The 7409-nt window shown below is 30.7% G+C and overlaps 1 long non-coding RNA gene across 1 annotated transcript; it reads right to left on the reverse strand.

Moving 5' to 3' along the window:
• Positions 1 to 2170: 2170 nt before the first annotated feature.
• Positions 2171 to 5060, reverse strand: LOC126893286 (uncharacterized). The gene is made up of 2 exons (XR_007701115.1): positions 4395 to 5060; positions 2171 to 2361 (listed from the first exon to the last, which is right to left on the reverse strand). It is a non-coding gene; the product is annotated as an uncharacterized LOC126893286 (long non-coding RNA).
• Positions 5061 to 7409: the final 2349 nt, after the last annotated feature.

A 7409-nucleotide genomic window follows, 5' to 3' on the forward strand; every position in this document is an offset into this window, starting at 1 on the left:
TCGGAGGTTTATTTGACAGATTTACATGTAATCTGCCGGATAAACTTCCTAATAAATATTTATTCGGAGGTGAAAAGACCGGGGCCCGGATTACGTACACTCGATACGCATCGTATCCGCCATGTTTTACCGTAGCGCCTTATGGGAAAACATGGCGGATACGATTCGTATCGAGTGTTCGTAATCCGGGCCCCCTTTGTTGATGTAAAGTGGACATTAAGGCTGTATGACACTATGCATTTTCTTGTATCATTTCTAATATCGTTTCTGATATCGTTTCTTGTATACATTTTCTTGTATCATTTCTTGTACGTACATTTGTGCCGTGTATGACACTATGCAAGTTCTTGTATCGAAAACTGTATGAAATTCGGCACGTGATTGGTCGACATTTTGTTTGTCACCCTGTCACGTTACAGTGGTAGTACAGGGGCCCTGCGGTGGGATCACGATCGGTAGAATGGTAGAATGCTGACGTCACGTTGCCTAGCAACCGTCGATTATCGCCTGCAAGCGTAAATTTGGTATCACGATGAATAGAATGGTCGTTTCCAGTCGAATTTTATCCCCACCCTTGTAGAATAAAAATCCTCCTCAAACTACCACTTCTTAGCTGTAGAAAGGACGGTTAATCTCTTTCTTTCTCATGTTGATAAACAAAAACAGAACCAATATGGCAATATGACAGATATTTATTTTTCCCGGTTCCGCATAGAATATTTTTGTCTATTGTTATTGTTTTTATGTTCACTAATATGTTTTACATAATATTTCAATCAACGGTTTTCCTCATAGACATGTAAAGAAAGTTTCTCGTGGTTTTTCATAGTGACTGTTTTGCAAAAATACAATTAGTTTTTATTTTGATATAACTAATAGCAGGATAACGAAGCAACAAACCTAAATAACATGTTTGGCTTTCCTTTATTTGGAGACATCAACTTTATTTCTTCGTGATACTGGTACCTTAAACCTCTACAGAATAGAATTTTGTCTCAAAATAGATTGGTGAATGTATCTACTTACACTGTATGTTTCTTAGATGAATAAAACTTTTTTCTACATAATTGTAGGTACATTTTGATTTTATATACCTACTGTTTAACAACCCATACTTATAGTAAATATAATTTATTCATTAGGTATAAATAATATTTTCTCCACTTGTTTAATAAACCTACCACTAATAACCCTAGTGGTTGATGCAGATAAAAAAAAGTTTGACCTTCACTGTGGTTGTTTTTAATAAGTTATTTAAATTATTTGTAGTTTTTTTATAAAAATTTGTTTGAATTTAATCTTTTGATTGAAATTTAAAATGCTTATTCTTTTGCACACATTATTTGTATTCTGAAAGCTTACCTATATAAAGATGTTTAATGCCTGGTTGCACCAACAGATCTTAAACTTTAGATGTGCCTTAAGCTCAGATTGCGAAATATATGTATGTGTGGCATCATTGAGTCTTAGATCAGTTTTCAGCTTGGCACAATGGATTATTTATTTAGATAAGAATCGAAAATTATGGTGCAACGTGAGTGAAACTTAAAGCGGCCATATCTATGAGCTGAGCTGAGTTTAAGATTTGTTGGTGCTACCAGGCATAAGTTTAGTTAATAAAAATATATGATTTACTATTTTATTGGGAAAAAAGCCACAATTTAAGTGAAAAATGAGATTTATTGACGTTTTAACTTCCACTTCGGAAACAGTTATCGAAATATAAATTAATATAATAAATTTTTATTTAACTTATTAATGAGTACTAAAATATTAATTAATATTTTGTATTTCAATAACGATTTCCGACTTGGAAGTTGAAACGTTAATAAATTTTATTTTTAACTAAATCGTGGATTATTTCACAATAAAATAGTATATTGCATACGATATCACAAAGAAGCAGCTTCAGAACAATATAAAAATATATGTAATTAACTACAGAGGACAGTCTGACTTTTACAAAATTAACACATTCGCGGTCATGACTGCATATGAAGTCATTTACTCCATAAGAATACGTGTATAAAATGACAGCGTGTCCGCGAATGTGTTAACCTTCATTTTTGTGAAATATTTTTTCTCAAAAAATGCATTGTTTCTGCAGAAAAACCTCAGAATCCTCTTACTATTATCATTATAATTTTCAGGTTGAAATAAAAATCAATAATGGGTAAAACATAAACTTTATTTAAACTGAAGAAAACATAAAAACAAATATAATCCATGAACATTATAAAAATAACATAAAGACAAATCTTCATAACAAAGTTGTAGTACTTCTCTGTTACATCCAAAATATTTTCTTTCATAGGACTGAAAAAGCACACAGTATTGTCTTAACATCGTTTCATACCAAGACTAAAATGAGAACAAAGAATAAATCACAAATAAACCACAAATTTATGTAAATTGAAAAATAATGCAATTTTACTCTCTATGGCCAGTTTCACCAACAACAAATAAATCAGTGAATAGTGTGATAATTTAAAATTAAATTGACAAATTTTCTTTGTTACAGATATTTAAAGTGAGATTAACTCGTCAATTCATTTGAAGAGTAAATATTTATTTGATAAATAAATAAAATAAGTACTATTTGACGTTAGAGAAACATAGTTGTGTCAGTTTTATCAATTGAATAATTTTATTCATCGAATAAACTACTATTCATCTTTGGTGAAACTGGGCATTAGTCAATGAAGCTTTACAATTATTATTTCTAGTGCAAAAATAAGTAATAATATTAAACTACTTATAAAAATTATTATGAAACTTTAAATAAACATTTCTTTAAGATATTTGATCAATGCATCCATAAAACAAAAGTTTTATGTTCAAAATACTTCATAATAAGATATAAAGCTTCACCGTCCAGCAAAGATAACTAAGAAGTGAAAGTAATCTTTGCCAAAATAGAAATGGAAAATGTTTTGATCTCTATTTTAAACGATCTGCTGCAAAAAAGTTTTACATTTGAGTTTCTCCATATGACGCATCATGTGGTGCACCTCCCCATCTAGCATCGATGTTTAAAATTTTTAAATCTGGATCACACGCCTAAAAGATTGTAATTTTTTACTTATTCTTTATTTTGTTAGTCATTTTTTCAACACAAATATCAACAAATACTACAAATTTTTGCGATATTTGCAATATAATATTTATGTGATAATACATTATTTTTATAAATTGATTATTGGCAGCACATAGTACATAATATAATATTACAAGTAAGTAGTGTTATATAACAAGTGTTACAATTTGGACATTTTTAGAAAGATAACTTTTCTATTAAGATAGTTATGTTCCCGTTCCGTTGGAGCAATTATAGCAACATGTGTGCAAACTATGGCCCCTACACAGCCAGGAAAGTTAAACTTCTGCATAAATTTTCTTTTAAAATTCTCTTTTTGAACGAATGTAGTAGGAAAGATAATCGACTCTTCACTTAGATGTTCAATTGTTAAATTTGTTACATCATTTAAACGGTTGATAACAGTATTTTGGGCAATTGATATAGCAGTTCCATTTTATCTTTGTCATGGGGCACGATTCATTTTCAAACAAATTAAATCAAAACATAAAGTGAAACATACGCCGATGTGTTTAGTATATTAGTATACAAAATGTATATACACGTCAACGTTCATTTCACTTTATGTTTTGACTTAATTTGTTTGAAAATGAATCGCTACACATGGGAAAAGTTATAGCGGACGAAAAATAACTGATAGCTCTGACCGACTACTCTTTGATAGGAACTTATTGCATAAAAATAAGTGAGGCAAAAATTGGCAGTGAAGGCTCAACACTGCTTGGATGAACGGATTATGACATATTATGAGGAATAAGCCTCTCAAAAAAATAGTTCACCATGTCTGTTGTTAATATAAATAGATCTACAAACTCCTAAAGTAAATGCATCACTTTCCCTTCTCATTATTCTCCTCTATATTATACCTATTTATTTGGTTTCTTAATTGCTCATTTCTTTGTATATGACCAAGTATATGAGCAGGAAGCATCTAAACGTCAAACTATATCAGTATTTAATATAAACATCAAAATATATTAATAATAATTAATAATTAAATAGTTCACTATGTCTGTTGTTGATATAAATAGATCTACAAACTCCTAAAGTAAATGCATCACTTTCCCTTCTCATTATTCTCCTCTATATTATACCTATTTATTTCGTTTCTTAATTGCTCATTTCTTTGTATATCCGAGCAGGAAGCATCTGAACGTCGAACTATATCGGTATTTAATATAAACATCAAAATATATTAATAATAATTAATAAGTGATATGAACCTACAACTTATTGATGTGTTATTTTTCCTTTACAGTAACAGGAATTTATAGAAAAAAGACCTACATAAAAATACCTTTATATAACAATGTTCCCTAGTCACAGGTAAAATCCAAAAATTTAGTGATTTCTAATAAAATAGTTCCAAACAACATAAGACAAAAATAAACAAATTGCAAATAATAATCTTTAGGTTAGCTTTTTGGAATACAACCACCACAAAATAAAGACAACCACACGTCAAACAGCAATATTTTTAAGAAGAAGAAGCGATATTTTTAACACGGCTAGTAGAATATCCGAACATTGCCGAGCACCGATTCTACTTTCCCAAGCGTGTTAACGTGATACCAAAATTGTCGATTGTAGAATTATTTTTGTGACGTCAGCATTCTACCATTCTACTGATCGTGATCCCACCACTCTGATTCAAGGCATAATTCAAGGTCAGTTTGCTCAAACTCGACAAATGACAATCAGCTGTTAGACATAACATAATGGAATTTGAATTTTTAGTAAATAAATTAATATTCAAACAAATGAGAAGCGTTGAAAAGTCCTATTTTATGAACAATAATATTATTATATTACTGATTCTGATTACTACAACACCTACAGTGACTCACAGCTTAAATTCTGAAATGATGCAGTCGCTACTTGTGTCACTAGCTCAATATTGATTAGAAAATAATTACATACTGATACTGAAAGTAAGTTACTATACGTCTTCTAACATAGCACAAGCTATTTGTTTTGGGTTTTAAATATACCATACTTAAATACCTTGAATTATTTTATGTATGATTTTGATGTCAGCTAAAATGATAAAGCAAACTTTTAAATAAGAATGAGAAAATAAACACAAGGCAGTGAACTATGATTGCTAATATTTTATAGGTCCTTCTTTATTATCAGTTACAGTTGGGGTACTATTTATGTTATTTTTTAATGTCACAAATTTTCAATAACATTCAAATCTGGTGACTGGGCTGGTGTTTTAATGACATTTCAGCACTTATAAAGCAACCAAATATGAACCCGATATAACATATATGTTTTGAAAATCCACAAGGAAGAACTTCCTGTAGTTGGCTGTATACCATTAATTACAAGTGAAATTTAATAAAAAATTTTCTTCTTGGTAAATGGTATATTAGTTTAAAAAGCCCTAAAGGGCTACAAACATGTGAACAAAACGTTTTCCCTCTGTAACAAGAGCATCATCAGTGTTACAAGAACATGTGAGCCAACCAAAAAAAAAAATACAAAGGTCAAAGCCTTTTAAAAAGGAGACAAAAGTCTTATATAAATAACTACATTTGAAAAATCCAAAGGATGGATAGAAATTCCTAAGGATACGGCCCTAAAGCAACATATGACTCCCACACGTTGTAAGTGGGTCAAAAGGTAATTAGGTCATTGTTATATTGTTGCCTGCCACCTCTTATAACATAATGACCTAATTACCTTTTGACCCACTTACAACGTGTGGGAGTCATTTGTTGCTTTAGGGCCGTATCCTTAGGAATTTCTATCCATCCTTTGGATTTTTCAATGTAGTTATTTATATAAGACTTTTGTCTCCTTTTTAAAAGGATTTGACCTTCGTATTTTTTTGGTTGGCTCACCATGCTCTTGTAACACTGATGATGCTCTTGTTACAGAGCGAAAACGTTTTGTTCACATGTTTGTAGCCCTTTAGGGCTTTTTAAACTAATATACCTTTTACCAAGAAGAAAATTTTTTATTAAATTTCACATATATGTTTTGGATCAATGTCCTGATAAAATGGGTAATTATCATCGATACATAATTTTTGAGCACTAGCAGTGAGATGATGTGTTAGTATATCCAAATATATGTATTGGTTCATATTACTGTCAATAAAATGCATGTTACGTACTCCTGCAGACAACATACAACCCCACATCATCACTCCACCTCCTAGGTGCTTTCATTTTTTTTAGTCTTAGTTCTTTAGTCTATCGGACCCAAACAAGTTTATTTTCATCAGCAAATATTACTGAATTCCAAAAGTTACAATCTTTGTTAATATACTCCCTAGTGAACACAAATAATGTAATATGCCCATTTCTTTGGCTGATAGAAGATTTATTTCTTGCAGTTCATGTAGATTATTTTTTTGTAATATCCTAAATAATTAAATTTATTTCAAAGGTTTATTAATATTTAAGTATGGTATACTTGAAACCCAAAACAGCTTATGCTATTTTAAAAGACTTATACTAACTTACTTTCAGTATGTAATTTTTTTCTAATACATATTGAGCAACTGACACAAGCTAGTTTTATAGAGCTTTTCATTCACAGTCATTTGTTTCGAGCGTCTGTCATATGTTGAATAATCCCTGTATATTAATATTATACAACATATGACAGAAGCTCGAAACAAATGACAATTGATGAAAAGCCCTATTGAGTAGTGACTGCATCATTTAAGCTGTGAGACACTGTATATCAGTGGTGGCTTCGCTACATATTAAAATTATTTTGTTGATCTTTCCTTCCTTGATTTCCTTCTTTGCTTTCTTTAGCGTGCATACTAAACAAGTTATTTATGTACAGCAGCTTTTGTAGCCAATGGTTACTCTTGTTTGTTTTCTAGATTTTTTCTCATCAGGACTTCTGATTGCTTTTTGGTTTGTTACTTTCTACCTTATACAATTCAGAGACAGAGTTTGGGGCTTATTATTCGTCCAAGTGTTGGAATGCTTGTGGGTTTTGATATATATGTACCAACTACCTACTAGGTTTGGGTTGAAAGGCTAAGGATTTGGTTGTGATAAATATTGTGGGATAATTGATTGCATTTGTGTGGATAAACCTGGCATCTGTTGATTTTGATCTTGGTAGTCCATCTTGAGCTGTGCCATTAGCACTAGGCAATAACTTTGTTGATATGACATATATCATTTACTTGATATCCAGTTTAAAAATACAGCACACCATCTTTAAATCCCTTTTTAACATCACTGCACTAGTATTAGGATTGTTTCTGGTTTGTTAGTCGAAATAAAACACTTGTTTTATTTTTATTTATTTTGGCCACTCATAATATTAATAAAACTAA

Source organism: Diabrotica virgifera, chromosome 10 (genome assembly GCF_917563875.1).
Source record: "Diabrotica virgifera virgifera chromosome 10, PGI_DIABVI_V3a".
In the NCBI taxonomy this organism is placed as follows: Eukaryota; Metazoa; Arthropoda; class Insecta; order Coleoptera; family Chrysomelidae; genus Diabrotica; species Diabrotica virgifera.